Raw genomic sequence first — 20,064 nt, forward strand, 5'->3', positions numbered from 1 at the left:
AACACAAGCACTCAGGTCACTCCAGAACAAGTACAAATATGACTCTGTCATTGTCCATGTTGGTGTGAATGACCTGAGCTGTACCTCCCTGGACTACATGAAAAGAGACATGGAAGAGCTCTCTGATCACATAGTCTGGGCCGGTATGACCCTGACCCTGAGTAGCATCCTGCACTCACCAAGAATGATACCATGGTTTAAAGAAAACATTCTCGATTTCAACAACTGGCTAAGTTTCTGGTGTCATTCAAAGGGGATCCAGTATCTGTCCGCCTGGGATGACATGCTCGACAAGCCACGCTGCTTCACTAGAGATGGCTTGCACCTGTCACCTTTAGACCTTTGAATACTTGCCAAGGCTCTTGCTACCCCCATAGTGCCTTTTTTAGGCAAGACTCAAAAGACAAAACCACCACCATAAATAGCACAAGTAACAAAAATCTGAGGGTAATGCTACTCAATTCCAGAAGTCTAAACCTCAAAATGCATGCACTCGAGGCACTTCTCAGTATGGAGAAAATCGATATATGTGCAGTAACAGAAACCTGGCTTAAGACTCCAGAGAGCACCCCAGCACTACCAGGCTACAACTCATACCATATATTTCGGCCACAGAACCCAAACTGAAATACAAAAGGTAGAGGCATATCCATATTCATCAAGGATACCCACACCTCCAGGTTAGTGGCACAGCACGATGCTTCAGAGATCATCCACGTGCAACTAACAATGGGCAAAACTGCAATTCAAATTGTAGCTTGCTACAGATCATCCACCATGTCCCAGGACCCCCATTCCGCATTTCTGGAAACACTGGGAAACATAAAGGTCCTACCAAACACCCTAATATTGGGTGATTTAAATTACCCAAACATTAACTGGGAGAACTACTCAAGTATTAACTCCCTGGCCTACCTTTTCCTAGAATTTATAAACTCAAACACCTGGTTCAACTGGTCAACACTCCCACCAGAGATGGCAACATATTGGACCTGGTTATCACCAACATGGGCGACCGGTGTTCCACACCAGAAGTTAACCCTTCGTTGGTTAGATCTGACCATAAAAAAATCACTTTGAATATCCATATTCCACCCCCACTCCTGGACAAGAAAGCCACCATGAAAAACTTTTCAAAAGCAAACTTCACGTTACTTAAGACCGAGGTGGAAAGTTTCAAAGCCCCCATGCTGAAGGATAACACTGTCCAATCTGCAAAATCCTTTACTAATGCATTCTATGGGCAGCTACAAGAATGCATGGATCATGCTATCCCAAGCAAAACCAAGATTCACTCCTCCAAGAAAAGGAAACCAGTCTGGCGGACTCCTGCCATAAACAAGCTATACAATAGAAGGAGGAAACTAGTACAGAAAAGAGTAAAATCCCAAGAAGGGAAGACATTCCTGATCAGTATCAGCAAGAAACCACAATTCCTTCATAAAATCATCTAAGGTGAGCTTTGAAAGAAAAATTGCTAAGGACTCCAAAGATAACCACAAGGCATTCTTTAACTATGTCAAGAATCTAAGTGGCAATGCTCAGATCTGCTCGGAGTTAGTGCAGAATGGCATAAAATACACTGAACCGACCGATATCGCCAACATCCTGGCAGACAGGTTCAGTGCAAACTTCACCCCCCTCTCACCCCCAAAAGGGCCCATAACCATACCAGAAGAATGTGGAGTCCCTGAAATCACAGACACTCAGGTTAAAACAGCCCTCTCCAATGCCAAAAACACAGCATCAATGGGACCGGACGGTGTCCCAGGCTGCGTCCTACATGAGCTCAAAGACGAACTAACCCCTCACCTAAACACATTGTTCAAACTCAGACTCTCCACAGGCTACATACCCATAGAGTGGTGCACAGCAATGGTTATTCCACTCCACAAAGGTGGAGCCACAACAGAACCTGGGAACTATCGCCCTATAAGCCTGACTAGCTTGTTCTGCAAGGCTATGGAGCGCATCATCATGGAACTCATTAACAGAGACATTGGGAACCTCCAAACACAGGACCCTACCCAGGTTGGCTTTGTTAAGGGCAGATCATGTCTCCTAAACCTGGTAGACTCTTTGAGACAGTTACCAAGGCTATAGACGAGGGAAAGGTGGTACACACAGCCTACCTAGACCTTGCTAAGGCCTTCAGTGCCATTCCCCATTCTGGTATTATAGACAAGCTCACCAGCCTGAACATAAACCCCTATGTCACAAGATGGGTTGCCAACTGGCTCACGGATAGAACCCACATGGTGAGAGTTGTGGGAGCTAGGTCCGTCTCTAAACCAGTTACAAGTGGTGCTCCCCAGGGCTCAGTCCTAGCATCCCTGCTGTTTGGCATATACTTTTCAGAGGTACAGGCAAGCACAGGAGGACTATGGCTGACCAAGTTCGCAGACGACCGCAAACTAGGGGCTATAATTGACTCTCCGGCTGACACAGACATCCTCCAAAAGGATCTCACTGAGATGGATACCTGGTGTCAAAAGCATGGCCTCAAGCTACATGCCAAAAAGTGCATAGTCATCCCCTTTGGAAAAAACAAAGTACCCACACAAGCTACCACATAGGTGGTAGTCCCCTAAATACGGAAGACATAATAAGGCTTCTGAGGACCCAAGTAGATAGTAATCTCACCTTTGATAATCACATTGCCAAAGTGATTAGAAAATCCTTCTACGTGGCCCACCTAATCACAAAAGGGTTCCCATCCAGATCAAAAGAGGTCATTGTGCCCCTCTACTCATCACTCATCATACCCATCTTAGAGTACAACGCCCCATTTGGGATGTACCTTACAAGACACCTGCAACAGCTGGAAAGACCACAGAAGTAGCTCACCAGGAGGATCAATGGCCTCAAACAGATGCCCTATGCTGCTTGACTGAAGAAACTCCAGTTGTACTCGGTTGCATACCGCTGACTCAAAGATGATCTCTGCCTGACATACAAGGCCATGTCCAACCCAGAATTGATGGACATGCTTCACCTAAAGAAAACCTTATCCCCTCAGGCACACGCTCTAGGGATCGAAACCTCACCACAACAATAAATAGGACGTTCTGGAGGGATAGATTCCTGTCCCAGAGACTTCCCATGCTTTGGAACAAGATCCCAATCTACATTAGGCAATGCTCCTCGCTAACACTCTTCAAAAGAAACCTTGATGAGTGGATGGGAAACAGAAAGTTTACCGCGGGGATCACTTCAGTGGCTCTGCTGGACAGAGGCACAGGGAACTAATCTAAGGGGGTGGCGAAAGCCAACACCTTCTGGCTAGGTTATAAATGCCTTCGGGCAAATAGCCTAGTACCCACCTATAAACCTATAGGTGAGTAACAGAGCTGAAGTGTGTTCCTAGAGATGGATAGTGGTCTTGTTTGTTGATGAGAATATGGGCTAAAAGACGTTGTGTACAGATTAAATGAAGTGGAAGTTCCATCAACTCTAGCTGAATTAGGGCAAGACAGTAGATGGGACCAAAAAGTGGTTGTTGTGTCTTTCGGCTTTTCCCGGTTAGGGGTCACCACAGCGGAACTCCAGTCCGCTAATGATTGGCAGTAGATTTTTACATGCCGAGTTTCCGGCTCTGACGCACAACCTTCAACAAAGGTATGCCCATTCACGCATGTCTCCACACAGAAGACGCTCTTACTGTGAGGCGACAACGCTACCGCAGCACCAGGGACCAAAAAGTGGTACTGGCAGCAAATCTACTTTGTTGTAAAATGCACATAGCTTCATTTGTTGTGTAGTTTGCAGATTAGTGAATGCTGGAGTTACATATGATAGCAGTATCGTAAAAGGAAGGCTGATGCGACAGCTTTTCTGGTTGTGTCTGTGAGGTAGGAAATGGATCAATAACAAGACCTAGATTTTGGTGTGTTTTTGGAGGACTTGAAGTATGCTTTAGTCATATTTGAAATTATTGTCTGTGGTAACTCCAAGCAGTTTTCAGTGGGTTATTGTTAAAAAATGTTGTGTTTTTGGCTGAGGTGATGGGCAAAGTTTATTTTTCAGAAAGCTTGGGTATGAATAGCATTAATTTTACTTTTCTTAGGGTTCTGGATAACAGCAGAATTGCTTAGCTAGGAGTCTATGGATGAAAAAGAAACAAGGGTAACTTCTTGGAGCTTAGTGAGTTTGGTGCAGAACAGATAAGGGTAGTAACATCATCTGTGTAATGCACTATGGTAGTATGGTCTGTTTATAAATATGTTAAATAGGAAAGGGTCCAGAATAGAGCCTTGAGTGACTCCTACGGGGAATGGTAGAAAAGAGGAAAGACTGCTAAATCTATAACCTGTTTGTTGAACAGGTACCTTTGGAATGAACATAGTGAAGGTTTGGGGAGGACAAGGGAGGAAAGTTAATCCAGTAGGTTGGTAAGAGAGACTCTATCAAAAGCTTTAGTTAAATCAAGAAGGAAGAGACTAGACTAGACTGTATTCCTGTGTGTTGATAGTACTGGTAAAATGAAGTAGGACCATTGTTGCACTGTGGTTTGGATGAAATCCATGTTGTGTTGGGGAAAGATTATTGTCAATAAGGTGCCTAAGCAGTTGTGTGTGTATATAGTATGTGTTTTTTAAGGATTTTTGATAACGGTGATATTACTGTGATTAGCCTGTAGTTAGCAAAGTCAGTGGAATTTCTCCCTTTATGCAAAGGTATTACAAATTTCTTTTTCCATAGAATGAGTACAGTTTTCTTGAATGGCTTGGTTATTTAGGATGGAGATGTGGTAGACTAGTAGGTCGCCATCCATTTGATTAATTTGCCAGTTAAATTATCTACAGCTGGGCTAGATGTCTTTAGGGTATTGAGATATTTTCTGACATGTGAAGTGGGCTAGGAGGAGAATGATGTTAATTCCTGGTTTACTTATGCAGTGGTAGTAGGAGCAGGACTGGTGACTGAGAAGAGGTTGTCTTTGACTAGTGACAGTACAGTTTGAATAAAAGTGCAATCAAAATGTCTGGCTGCAGATGCTTGACCCAGGTAGAGGAATTTTGAGAGAAAACCATAACAGTTTTGGGTTGCATTGGTGTTATTGCTGAAGACTGGTGTAGTATGTTTTTTGCTTGCTTTAATTTTTTTATTTGGTGTGACTTCTTAGATGTCTGCAGCTTTTCCACTTATTTTGGGATTTGGTTTGTGACCATGCCCTACATACTTTCTCTGTCATTCTCACTAGCTGCTTGGTTTCTTTTGTTGGTCAAGGAGCAGGATTGGATATAATTCTTTTTGTTCTTACAGGTACTAGATTGTGTAAAATACTTAGGAAAATGTTGATGAATTCAGAGAGAAAGGGTTTTAATATGTTCCACTTACATGCTTTTCAAGTTGGTAATGAAAATGTGTTTTTGAAATGTGGATGGCTTACATACTTGAATATATTATGGTACTTTGTGAGAGTGTTTTTGTTGTCTTATCACAAAAGCTGGAATGTGATCACTAAATGAGGTCTCGTAAGCAGTCATTGGAGGCTATTTTGTTGGATGCTCTAGTTAGGATCCAGCCAAGTGTAGATTCCCTAATGCCCCTTTAATTTGGCTTGTTAGGAGCAGTGATGAGTTATGTAAAGTACAGGTTCCATATGTGTCTGGGAGTTTACTAGTTGCCGATCTATGTTGAGGTCCCCGAGTACAATTGTTTCTTGGGGTATGTTGTGAGATAGCTAACATAAGATCTGTGGTAACAGTATTATTGTCTGGTGCTGTATGTATAGGACTAAAATACATAAATTTTTATATGCGCAGTATCTCTTGCTAATACTAAATTCTATCTAGTCTGAGCCCAACTGCCAAGAACTTAATTAATTGTCCTGCTGCGGATTACTGCCTATGTTATATAATAGAGTGTATATTTTATGTACTGTCCATGTAATACTTTATTTGATGTTCATTCTGAATGGAGCTCTTACAGAACAATGGCTTAAGATGTTTTTCACTGCTCTGTGAAAGTATCTGCTTGCTAATGGACTGCACCACGTCTGCTAAGATGTTTAATTTTATTGCTCTGTGATTTTAGCTGTTGATTGCTCCAATTCTGTGTTCTGTTGTATGAATAATCTAGTATCCCAAGCCTCCCTAGCATTCCTTATCTTAGTTCTTTCACACACCCCCATCTCATCTTCCCTACCCTAGTAAGCCTACATACCATCATACTGTCCTCTAGGCTATTCCACTACCTGTTTAGTATGCTATACTGAATCATTTAACTTGCTAACCCCCATACTATTATCTTGCTAATACTTTATATATCCCCCTTTTCTTACAGTTTGCCTACAGTGTATAACCTAACATGAAGCCTCCCACCATGCCAAGATATTCCTGGCTTCCTGACAGAAAAAAAGAACCTCCAAGCAGGGATCCTCCACTGTCCTCTCAATTTCCTTTGCCTGTCCTATGGAATTGGCCTAAACTGTATGTATCCTAAAGGGAATGATATTGTAGCCAGTCACTGTTGTATTTAGCCCTGCATTCCATTGCTAGCAGCCTACCGCGGACTTCATTTACCCCACTACTTTGTTCTTAAATTACTTTTTAACTTTCTCTACACTGCTCTAAGTGTTCCTGTCATTTATTGTTTGTCCACTAGGTGGCAGCACATACATATTGCATAGTATTCACTTTATTCCCCCAGGTTAAACAAATACCAAATCCTTTCCAAAGGGTCCATTAATACCCTGCCTTTAGCCTATAATCAATGTGACCCTTTCTGTTCTTACCTAACAACTACAGTAAACAAGTACTACATTCTCCATACTTTCCTTACCTCTGAGCTCACCTTCCTAACCACTGATTGTTCTTCACAGTCTTGCCTTCTTCCTTCTCCTTGGCTCTACCCGCTCTGTTTGCCCTGTGGGCTCACTCCGCTCCCCTACCCTACCCCCAAATTCCACCCACTCCCACTGCTCCTACACTTATTCTACCCATAAGTCCCCTCCCCCCTGTTTCACCCAATCCACTCTCATCTCATCACTATCCCTTCCCCTCCCATCCTCCAATACTCTCTCACCCTCCCATCCCTAATCCTTAAAGCTCTAGATACACTCCCATACTCCTCCCTCCTACACTGTTACAAATTATCCTATTACATCCTCAACACCTAACCCCCAACTATTCCATTATACCTACACCACATCATCTCTTCAAACCATTCTCATCCTCTCCCTTAGCCTACTACTCCTAATACCACTATACCGTGCTACCTCCTATTCCTCTTACAAACTACCCCCTTCTTTCCTATCCCCTCTTCACCCCACCATCACCCCTGACACACATCATAACACTGCCATATCTCATTTCCACACTATATCCTCCTCCCTAGTGCATCCAAATCCACTTCTCTGCTTTAAACTAAAACTCCTATCCACCTCAATGAAACATCATCTTCCCAAAGCACTATTGTACCTCCCACCAAACTCTAGGAGCAAATCCAAATCCCTGCTCACATTCCTATTTAATATCCTATGCCTAGCAGAAGACATACACCCCAACCCAGGACCTAGTACCAGCAGTAATTCATCTCCCTCCATTACCACCCATGCTACTAACCCTAAATACCTCAAGATCTTGACCATCAATATCCAGAGCCTAAGAAACAAATTAGCCCACTTCCATGCTTGGCTATCCCAAAACCAACCTGACATAGCAGCTGTCTCTGAGACATGGCTAAAACCCCATATTTCAGACTCTGAAATACTACTCCAAGGGTTTCAAGTACTTAGACAAGACCGCCTAAAAAAGAAGGGTGGATGAGTAGCCTTAATCTACTCTAAATAGTACCACGAATGGAAGGCCAATTCCAATATATTATAATAGAATTTATTAAAAACAAATACACACAAACTTTTCTCTCTAGCGCCTCGGCAATACTTGCCTTTAACAGAGTAAACCTTGCTGAATCACAAACAATTACTTATATATTACCACACATTTATCCAATTAATCAATTAAATAAATAAGTGACTACTTAATTTCATAATAAAAGCCTAAAACATTTTACTAAACAAAACTTTTCCATACACATTCTTGATTTAATCCTATAGGGCTCATTGTGTTAAATTTTAAAATAATAAAAGCCTCCTTTTTTTCTTAATATATATATTTTATTTGTTGTTCACTCATAAATATATTGCTTTTAATGTTATCTAACACTGTCACTTGTAGCCCATCAGGATTACCATTGTGATACTCATTAAAATGTGTTGCTATGGTGCTAGTCTGTTTATTATTTTTAATATCCCTAACATGTTCCTTTACTCTACAAGACAACTGTCTCTTAGTTTCTCCTACATAAAATTTATTAGATGGATTATTTATTAGATTTATTAGATTATCTTAATTTGATGGCCAGTGATTCCTTTTTGGGTTTACCCCGAGTGATTTGTGACACTTCTATGGACACTACACACAGATCTATGGATAATTTTTTGCTGACTACAAATGGAGCGAATGGCTCATCTACTGCATTGGTAGTTGAGGGAAGAGATGAAAGCCACAATGTAGAAGGTATTACTGCTGTTCTCAGTAAATGGGAACAGGGGAGAAAAATATGGCAACAGAATCCCTTCTCTAAAATTGGTAAAAAGACTGAAACTGCTGTTGTACCAGAAGTAAGAGATATGTATGTCAGTTTGGAGAAACTGTTGTTTAAAGACACTCCAGTGTTTCTCAATTTACAAAGTTTACAGAGATATGAAGAATTAGAAATTACGCCACGGGGATTAAGAACTGTAAAAAATCCTTCAACCCCGTTTGATTTATCGATAGCGGAAGATAAGCTGTTCTAAGAAAGGTGGATTGCCGCGGCTCATAGATGTAGCTTGGAATGGGTGCATATTTTGGTTGAAAGAGACATTCTAAAAAAACAAAAATTGAGAGAAGAAATTAAGGTAATATGTAAAGATATTACCAATAAAGTTTCCCATGATGAGTTACAACAATTTCTCATTAAAACTAATGAGCAGTTATTGGGGCTTGAGAAAAAACTTATTAATAGGAAAAAGACCAAATTGTTTCGTGACGTACGTGATTATGACAACAAGCATGTCTTTTTAGTTGCAGCCAAGGCTAAGCGACACCAGGTCAAATTCGAACAGAGGAAGCAGAATTCGAATAAGGGAGGTCGTATTTTTACATCAGGTGAAAGCAGCACTTCAGTTACAGAAGGCGAGAGGGATGGTGAGGATTTTCCATGCCTACCCAAAGCAAGTAACAGTAATTATTTGAATACTTTTCGAGGGGCCCAGGCAGGTCGAAAACACAGTTGGAATGGACAGGGATATTATAAAGAACAGAATATGTACCAACGAACATTCAAACGGGGTAAATGGGACTGAATTATGTAATATGAATTCTATGAACTGTAAGTATGTGGTTAATCTGTCAGGATATGAACTATCGGACTGTGAGCTAACTCTTTTGGAGAGGGGTTTAAAGTTTGTACCTACTGTGTTGCCCAGATTTTATGAGTTAAAAGGGGATGTGTTTTGTTTTACTCGTAAGTTGCATTTGTTAGATTATTTTAGAACAAATGTTAATGAAGTTGCATATGAAATGGATTTGGAAGATTCCACCAGCACAGATGATAGTTTTTATTCATGTTGTTCCAATGAAATGGTGAATGCTTATTTTAAATTAAATACTGAAGGCATTCAAACAAAAAGTAATTTTATGCCACCACAAAAAAATGAAAGCATTAAACATTTTAACACATTACTTGGATATAACATGGAAAAGGAATTTTTTGAATTTATAAAATGTAAAAAGAATGTCAGACATAATATAAATAAGAAGGAGTGGGAATGCCTGAATAAATTAAGTCAGAATGCTGAATTAATTTTCAAACCAGCCGACAAGGGCGGTAAATTAGTTATTTTAAACTATATGCAGTATCTAAAGATGTGTTACACACATTTAGACAATGACAATGTATATAAAAAAAATTAATATAATAGAATATGAGAAAGCACAAAAAAAATATAATGATTTGATAGAGAAAGGGTAGAGATTGCATTATTTTTCACAAAAGGATGTACAGGAAAAATTTGCTATTCAGAATTGTAGAATGCCATGTTTTTATTGTTTGCCAAAGATTCATAAAAGTGTTATAGATCCACTGGGACGTCCATTAGTTTCTGCAAGTGGCAGTTTTATGCATAATTTAGCATATTTTTGCATGAATTTTTGTTACCTATGGTAAAAAAATTGTCATCTTATATAAAGGACGTATTTGAATTGTTGGACAAAATTAGCAATATTAAATGGGAAAAAGACATGTACTTTCTTGTGATAGATGTAGTTAGCCTTTATACTATTATTAGACATTTTGATGGAATACAGGCTATTAAATATTTTTTAGGTGAAAATCCATTAACAGAATATATAACTGATTTAATTATGGTTTGTTTAAAAAATAATATATTTGAATTTAATGAAAATTTGTATAGGCAGATTCAGGGAACAGCTATGGGGGCACCATTTGCCCCTAGTTATGCTAATATATTTATGGGCTGTTTTGAGAATGTATATATATATATATATATATATATATATATATATATATATATATATATATATATCCTAATCAATTTTTCATTAAATATGTTTATAAATATTTTCGTTACATTGATGATTTAATTTTTATTTGTAAAGATCGACAAGAATGTATTAATGAATTTATAGATGAAATACAACATAATAATGTAGGTGTAAAATTTGATGGTTTACAATGGGGGACAGAGGTACATTATTTGGATGTAGTTTTAAAAGGACAAGTTGGTAGTTGTATTAATACTAGCATACATAGAAAATTTAAAGATGCAAATTGTATTTTACATGGTGATAGTTACCATGCCCCTCATACCATAAAATCTATAACTTATACGGAATTTGTTAGAATTAGAAGGTTATGTAATGATTTAGTTACTAGACAAATGGAATTATATGAAAGCTTTAATAAATTTTATGTAAGAGGTTATTCTGAGGTAGATTTGAGACATAGTTTAAATAAAGCTTTAAATAACAGTAGAATTGGATATTATAAGAGTAAAAATAAGGATAAGGAATGTATGTATTTTACTTCAACTTATTCCGTTTTGACTGATAAAGTTATGCAACAAGTTAAGTATAGTTGGAGAATAGAAAAAAGGGAAGTTGATTTTCTGGAAGGCAAAAATTATGTTTCTCTTTTAGAAGAGGAAGAAATATTAAGGACTTTATAGTTCATAGTAAATTTAAGATGCCAAATATAACTCTTAGAAAAATAATGGATGAACAAGGTACATTTGCCTGTGGAAAATGTAGTATATGTAAATATATTAGTAGAGAATTTATTAAAATTAATGGCATGAATTTTCAGACTAAAGGTATTTTTAATTGTAGGAAGGAGAAGGTTATATATGGACTTAGGTGTCCATGTAATAAATTTTATGTAGGAGAAACTAAGAGACAGTTGTCTTGTAGAGTAAAGGAACATGTTAGGGATATTAAAAATGATAAACAGACTAGTCCCATAGCAACACATTTTAATGAGTATCATAATGATAATCCTGATGGGCTACAACTGACAGTGTTAGATAACATTAAAAGCAATATATTTATGAGTGAACAACAGATAAAATATATATTAAGAAAAAAGGAGGCTTTTATTATTTTAAAATTTAACACAATGAGCCCTATAGGATTAAATCAAGAATGTGTATGGAAATGTTTTGTTTAGTAAAATGTTTTAGGCTTTTATTATGAAATGAAGTAGTCACTTATTTATTTAATTAATTAATTGGATAAATGTGTGGTAATATATAAGTAATTGTTTGTGATTCAGCAAGGTTTACTCTGTTAAAGACAAGTATTGCCGAGGTGCTAGAGAGAACATTTTGTGTGTATTTGTTTTTAGTAAATTCTATTATAATATATTGGAATTGGCCTTCCATTCTTGGTACTATTTTGAATACATTTCATTCAGCGGTGTTTATCTTAATCTACTCTAGCCTACTTTCCATCACTCCATACCAAAATCCTATTCCACAGTTCAACAACACTGAACTAGTCATAGGAAATCTCAAACTAAATAACCAGAAAAGCATTTGTGTTATAGCCCTCTATACCCCCCCTGGAAACAACATTAACGCACTTGAGGAAATTCTTCTATGGGCCTCATATAATATCAAGCTTGAGACATACATCCTAGGAGATGTGAACATTGACTGGAACAAAATTACTGCCAATAACCCCTCTATTTCAATCAATCAATGTAATTTCACTCAACTCACAAATGCTATAACCAGACCTAATAAAAATAACGCCCAGGCTCTATACTGGACTGGATCCTTGTCTCCCACCCTAACAAAATCTCCCACACTGGCACCTTACCAGACTCCATTAGTGATCACTTACCAGCATTAATCCATAGAGCAACCCTCTCCTCTCCTCATCTACACCAATACATCCATACTCGGAATCTCAACAACTTTAACCCTACAACTTTTTCCAATTATCTCAAACTGATAAATTGGGACACTCTAAAAACTCTACCTCTGGACAGTGCTGTTGAATTCTTCAACTCTACCTTCTTAGACACTCTTAACTCCCAAGCCCCTCCAAGAATAAAATGTATAAAAAACAATTCAACCCCCTTGGCTTAGTAAAGATACCAAAACACTCATGCAACAAAGGGACAAGACCTGGAAACTCTACCATCATAATAGGCACCCTGATACCCTTCTTAAATATAAACAACTCTGCAACTTAGCCAAAAAACATATCATACAAGACAAAAAAGCATACTATATCAAACTCCAGTCTAACCACTCCTCTAACCCCAAACAATTCTGGAAATCCATCAACTCACTTTTCAACCAACGCACCAAAAACAACCCCTGCCCTGACACTAGTAAATCTAACCCAAAAATAGCTACTCTGTTCAGCTCTTTCTTTACTAACTCTATAGCTGAACTCACTAAAATATTCCCAAACAACAGCACCTCCCCCCAAAACAAACCCTCTGCCCAACCTTCCACCCCAAACTCACCTCCCATATTCCACCTCAAACCCATCTCCACCTCATATATAAAAAAAGTCTCTCAAAGCTTAAACCTTGCTCCAATGTTCCTGACAATATCCCCGCACTCTTTTTAAGAATAGCAGCAGGCAGCATCACCATCCCTATTAGCATACTCATCAACAGATCCATACAAGAATCATATGTCCCCAAACTGTGGAGCGCAGCCTTTATCCTACCCCTCCATAAAGGAGGTAAAATAATAACATCTCCAACGTCTGACCTATAGCGATTCTCTCCTCTATTTCAAAAATTCTTGAGAAATGCATCCACCTCCAGCTCATGCCATTCATTACACATAACCAACTCCTCACCCCAACACAACATGGGTTCCCTCCTGGCCATAGCACAATAACAGCTCTTCTCTCTTTTCTAGACATCATTAACCATGCCCGAGACTCCAAAGAACATGTAGCCACAGTCCTCCCCCACCTCTCCAAGGCTTTCAACATAGTCTCCCATACCCACCTTCTTCATCACCTTTCCAATCTTAACCTCTCACAAAACACCATTACCTGGTTCAACAGCTACCTTTCTGACAGATCTCAGGCAGTAAAATGGAAGACTGGCAACTCAGCCTTCCTTCCCACCCCAACCAGGGTACTCCAGGGATCCATTCTTGGCCCCATGCTCTTCAATATCTTCATTAATGATTTCCATGTGGCCATTCCTAACACTAAGATAGTACAATATGCAGATGACTCAACTTTAGTTTGCTCTGCGTCAAACCTCCCTAAGCTCCAAACAAAAACTCAAACTGCCATCTCAACTACTGAGAACTGGATGCTCCAAAATCACCTCTCTTTGAATACCAACAAATCAAAGATCCTTCTATTCTCTACCTCAAAATCTATTCACCTAGACAAAACCACTTTCAAGATTACAAGCCTTGCCAACTCCACTATAGAAGTTATTTTGCTAAACTTCTTGGAGTTACTATTGACAAACACCTAAAATTCGATACCCATATTCAACTAAATATAAAGAAAACCCATCAGAAACTTGGCATGCTGTACAGAAACTCCCACTTCCTCTCCCTATCAACAAGACAGACCCTCGCCACTACCTTCTTACTACCTTCACCTATGTATGGCGCTCCCCTACTAACCAACCTATCTTCCTCCATCTCTTCTAAACTAAAATTCTGTTACAATAAAATCTCAAAGTTCACCACCACCTCCAAATACTCCACTCATCGCTGTAAACCTCTCCACCAGCTGCAATGGCTAGAACTCCCAAACTACCTTGATTACCTTCAACTCATCACCACCCTCAAGCTTATTTTCAAACCAACTATATGCCCTGCACTAACAAACATCTTAACATTATACACCCCAAACAGAACTCAAAAATCTACCCACCAAAATCTAATCTCTGTTTATAAACCAAACCATCCCACTGGTCAGCTTCTCCTATCCTTCTCCATCACCAAAAAAATGGAATTCTCTCCTTCTTCTGAGAACTGTGAACACTTCAAAACCCAGCTGCACTCTTACATCTCCCAAAAATGGAAATGCAATTGCACTCCACCTACCAAACCTGCTCAATACATAAATACTTTATTACACACAAAGTTTGTTCTTCCTTACACACTATTGATTAACCCTATGTACTTATGGATGACTGAGAGTGAAGCATAAAAATACAAACGTGATGGAAGTTTCCCAAGATCCAGTAAGTCTCCAGAGTACTCAATGAAATAAAATGTTTTATTCAGACAAGCGCTTTCGCTAAAAGTAGCTTCATCAGGTCTATTTAATATACAGATAAATTAAAAGGCCATTCTTATAGTCTCGGCAATCCAATTGAAAGCAATCTCATCACTTACTTAAAAGGGAAATGTTACTTTATCTAAAAACAATTCAAATACAGAATAAACAGGCACATATTTTCTTCTAACCTGCTTATATAAAACAAGCTTCTGAAGAAATGTATAAAAAATATATATGGTAAATAATGTATATAAAAAATATACATATAAGATTAAAAAATGGTATATATAAATGCAATAGACTGTATGTTGAACAGCAAACTGTGTGTTTTAATATGTGTGTATATATATAGAAATAGTATGTTGTATCAAATGTATCTTATATACCATGAATGTGCAAGATTGTATGGTAATGTATGTATGAATGTGACTGAATATGTATATATGTGTAAATGTGATGAAGTATAATAAAATGTATATAAAAAATAACGAATTATGTATGTACGTATGGAATATGTATGTATATATGTAGCAGTGATGGATCAGGTATATCTATTAGACAGTATGTCCAAAAGTATTTATATGTGAGGTGTATATAGAATATTGTAGTTGACATACAATAGTACATGTATGAACATGACTGGAGTGTCTAATAGAATTTATATATATCTAAATCAAAGAGGATACGTGTGTACTGGTAAAGTAACTATGTATGTATGTGAAAGTAATATATATGGTACATCTTGTATGTAATGTGTGTAAAAATATGTGTGTATGTGGAATGTACATTTGGTATTATAATTAACGTGGACCTATGTATATTGTCCATAGTATCTTGAAATTTAATCAACATGTACATCAACAACTAACTTCTTAAACATGATTCAGTGAGAATAAAAATAAATAATAAATAATAAATAATGAAAAATAATTGTGTGAATACTCTCATATGTTCTGTCAATATTGAACGCTTCTGCATCTACATATTGTCAGAAAATGATGTAATAGTGGAATACTCACATAATACTTGTATATAAAAAATGCATATATGTACAGGAACATAATAATAATATCAAATAAATCACAGTTAGAAAATGCTAAAAGTAGCACAATCAAAATACATTCATAAACCTTAAAAAAGTGTGTTGTGTATAATATGTGTCTTACTTAATTTTCCTTCTTTTCCTCAATTTCGGTTTTATGGAGACCCTCTCATTTAATCCTTTCCCACTGTCTGCTCTTAGACGTATAATCCAATCATTCTCTCTGTCCTCCGTATGATTCCGAATATCTCCTCCTCTCTTATTGATTGGTATAACTTCAAGGACTCTAAAATGAAAGATATGTGTGGGGTCATTATCTACCACATGTTTGGCTAAGGCATTATTCTGATAACTTTTCCTAATGTGGTATATGTGTTCTCTGATGCGGTCTCTAAATTTACGGTTGGTTTTTCCTACATCGAAACATTTACATACTTGGCACACTGCTAAATAAACTATATTGCTAGTCTTACAATTCGCTGCAACAGTAGTATTAAAAACCTTCCCTGTGTCCGGATGTAAAAAGGAGGGACTTGTGTCTATGTATGTACAAAAATTACATTTACCACAAGGCTCAGTGTGTCCTAAGCCTATATCAACATGACCACCTTTGACATCACATAACATCCTTTTCAGATTTTTCTGGTTCCTGTACTGGAATTTCGGGATATCACCTACGATATTCTTAATCTCTTCATTTATTTCAAAAATTTTCCAATATTTACCTATTATATCCCTAATCCTATAACTATCAGAGGTAAAGAAAGTCATGAATTTCACAATTGAGGAATTGTGCTCATTGCCAGTGTTCCTATGCAGACTGTCAGGACCAAAATATGGTGTAGCAATGGTACTTCTCAAATTAGGTAGATCTTGTAAGTTCCTCTCTACCTCATATTCCTGGTATCCTCTCTCTAATAATCTGTCCTTCAATGTGTCGAGTTCTAGATTAAAACCTTCGGTTGTCGGATTAAGTCTAGAAGCCCTTATCCCTTGTCCTCTTATAATGTTCCTGAACACAAATGAGGGGTGCATGCTGGATCTCATTAACAAGGAATTACTGTAGCAAGCCTTACGAAATATTCCTGTATTGATCAATCCATTGGGCAGTTTCTCTATGTACAAATCCAGGAATTCAATCTTATTCCTTGAATAATTCAAGGTAAATGTGAGAAAATCCGTTAGGTTATTAATGGTTCTTAAAAATAATTCTAGTTGTTCAACCGTTCCTTTCCATAAGAGGAAGACGTCATCGACAAAACGAGGAAAGAATATAACCTGTTCCATGAATAGTCCTGTTCTAAATAGCACCTCCTCCTCCCAATGCGCCAATACCATGTTTGCATAACTATTGGCATGGGGTCTATGGCAACACCATCTACCTGCTTGTATGTGGTGTCATCAAACATAAATATGTTGTTATTTAGGACTAAATCCAAGAAATATGATATTAAGTCTATCTTGGTCGTACTATAATTACTGTGTTTCCTTAGATAGTCAGAAACAAAAGTCAACCCTTCTCTATTTGGTATAACTGTAAATAATGATTGTATATCTAGTGTAACAAACATAAACGACTCCAATTCAGGCTGGTTACCAATACATTCGTATAGATCTAGTAAAAACTGTTTTGAATCTCTCAATACAAATTTGTTGTTGTTTAATATAGGTCTGAGATTCTTCTCTATATATACAGATAGATGTTCTGTGACCCAGCTTCGTCCTGACACTATCGGTCTCATGGGAGGGTTAACTGGGTTCTTATGGATTTTCGGTAGTCCATGCATAATCGGTATTAGCGGTTCCTTAATCAGTAGATACCCAAATAGGTCTTCATCAATCTTGTTGTTACAGTGAAGGTCTTTTAGTATATTCTTGATTGTTTTTATAATGTCTGTTATAGCATAAGATTCAATAATTTCATAGAATCTATCACTTAACATATCCTTCATAGCTATAGAATACTGGTTAGTGTCCATGACTACAATTCGTCCTCCCTTGTCTGCTGGTCTGACTACAATGGTACTGTCAGCCTGCAGACTCCTTAAACTCATTCTCTCACCATGAGTTAGATTATCAGAGTAATAGTGTCTCTTGTTTCTTTTCTCATTATAATATTTATGTAGTTCCTCTTCTGTTAACCGTTGGTAGGTTTCTATAATAGGATGGTTTATTGGAACATAATCACTGAGTTTCTTAAATACAAAGTTTCTATCTGTCTGTTGTATAGAGTTAGTATCTTTAAACAGTAATCTTAGCATAATATTTCTACAGAATAGTTTCAAATCTGATACGGTCTCTGTTACAACACTGTTGCTTTTGGGTATGAAATTCATGCCCTTGTTCAATAATGAAATTTCATCTTTAGTTAAAACTCTATTTGAGAGATTAAACACTGAGCTAAAATTCATTTCTTCCACATTTTCCTCAGTGTTTGATTCTGAGGAAACTCCTCCAAGTATTTTCTTTTTTGATGTCCTCGGCTCATAGAGCGCGCGCGTCTTGGACCCTTCTCTATACGTACTGGGAGGGGAAAAGAAATATTCAGGGATGTCTCTTGGCCAGTCTTCAGTTGTGTATCTAATACTTTCCTTCTCACAACTGCCTCACCGCTGTCAACATTAATACCAGGATTGTCCCTAATCACCTGGATAGTTGGATATAGATTCACTTCTTCATGCATACTAGGATGCATGATGTGAATCACATCATTGGAGTCATTGATGTTATTGTTAGTATGTTCTATGTTTCCTTCTTGTGTTCTGATTTCATCATCCCCATTGCTCTGGCTGTTAGGCAAAGCACTGCCACCTTGTGTGGTGGTTACAGTGTCTAGGATATTTTTATCAGCATCTGAAGGCATTATCTCACTCATGTTAGGTTGTATAACTTGAACAACTCTACCCGAGTCAGTTATTTCAGTGCTTCTGTTGATGCTTAAATTAGGAACATTAATATTGGAGTCATAATTAGTACAATTACTGTTACGCCCCATACCAATGTTCATCCTTCTTTCTCTGGTGGTTGTATTATCAACTAACCTGGTGTCTCCAGTACTGTCTAATCTATTTGTGTTAGGTATATTCCTAAGCCCCATGTTGGTATTTGTATTGCCAGTATTGTATGACACTCGATGAAATGCATTGACACTGGTTGATGTAGAACAAACATTTAAAACATTTGAAGCATTGCGAGAATTATGCACCAAAGTGCCAGAATCTTGTGCTTGATTCACATTGCTATTATTATTACTGCTATATCTCGGCCAAGTGAAGACCTGGCCTAATTTAAAGTCGTTTAGGTCTCTGTTGATTTTATGTTTTTTCTGTGTGATCAGTTTTCTCTCTAGTGCTGACACACTGTCTAAAACATTTTCAAATAAAGAAGTCACAGTACCTTCATTAAAATCATTACAAATGGTAGAATATTTATTGTTGATATCCGTAGTCAGCGCTTCCTCCTCTGGCGCGAAAAAGTTTATGAGTAGTTCCAAGTATCTCCTACTGGCTTCCAAATTAAGCTTTTGCCAGGCTGCCAAAAGATCAGGGTAATCACGTCCTTGGCTAGGCATATTAAATATGCGTAAGCCTCGTGGTACTATGTTCGTGTCCAAGCAATATTGCAGGTGCATCCGTTGCACTTGCAATCTCTTTAATTTAAAGAAGCTCCGTTCCAAGCCTTCCAGGAGATGGTGTAACTTCTCCATGTTCGTCGTGTCTTCTGCGATGTCATCATTGGGCGCCAACGCATCGAGCCGCCAGGCAGAAACGGCTGTGCAGTCTAAGTACTGCTTAAAGCGGCGATGTAGTAGTCCCTTCCTCTGGTGTTCACCTCGAGGGTTATAATCGAGCTCGATGTTCGCCATCCTTATAAAAATGAAGTTTACCACAACTGGGTTGCAAAAACAATCTAGTAGTAGCTCGCAAGCAGATTCACCGTCCGTGTGAATAGGTAATTCCTCTATGAAAGGATGCTCCGTACAAAAGGTCAATATCCAGAAAAAGATGTCAATACTCAATGCTCCGTAGGGTGGTTGGTAATAAAAACGAAAGTCAATGATAGGGGTAAAACCACCACAGCGGCAAACTCTCTCAGTCAAAAATAAAACAATAAAAGCTGTAGTCCATAGAACTTATGGATGACTTTCGTTTTTATTACCAACCACCCTACGGAGCATTGAGTATTGACATCTTTTTCTGGATATTGACCTTTTGTACGGAGCATCCTTTCATA

Source organism: Protopterus annectens, chromosome 4.part1 (genome assembly GCF_019279795.1).
Source record: "Protopterus annectens isolate FY-2018-M chromosome 4.part1, PAN1.0, whole genome shotgun sequence".
Taxonomy (NCBI): Eukaryota; Metazoa; Chordata; order Ceratodontiformes; family Protopteridae; genus Protopterus; species Protopterus annectens.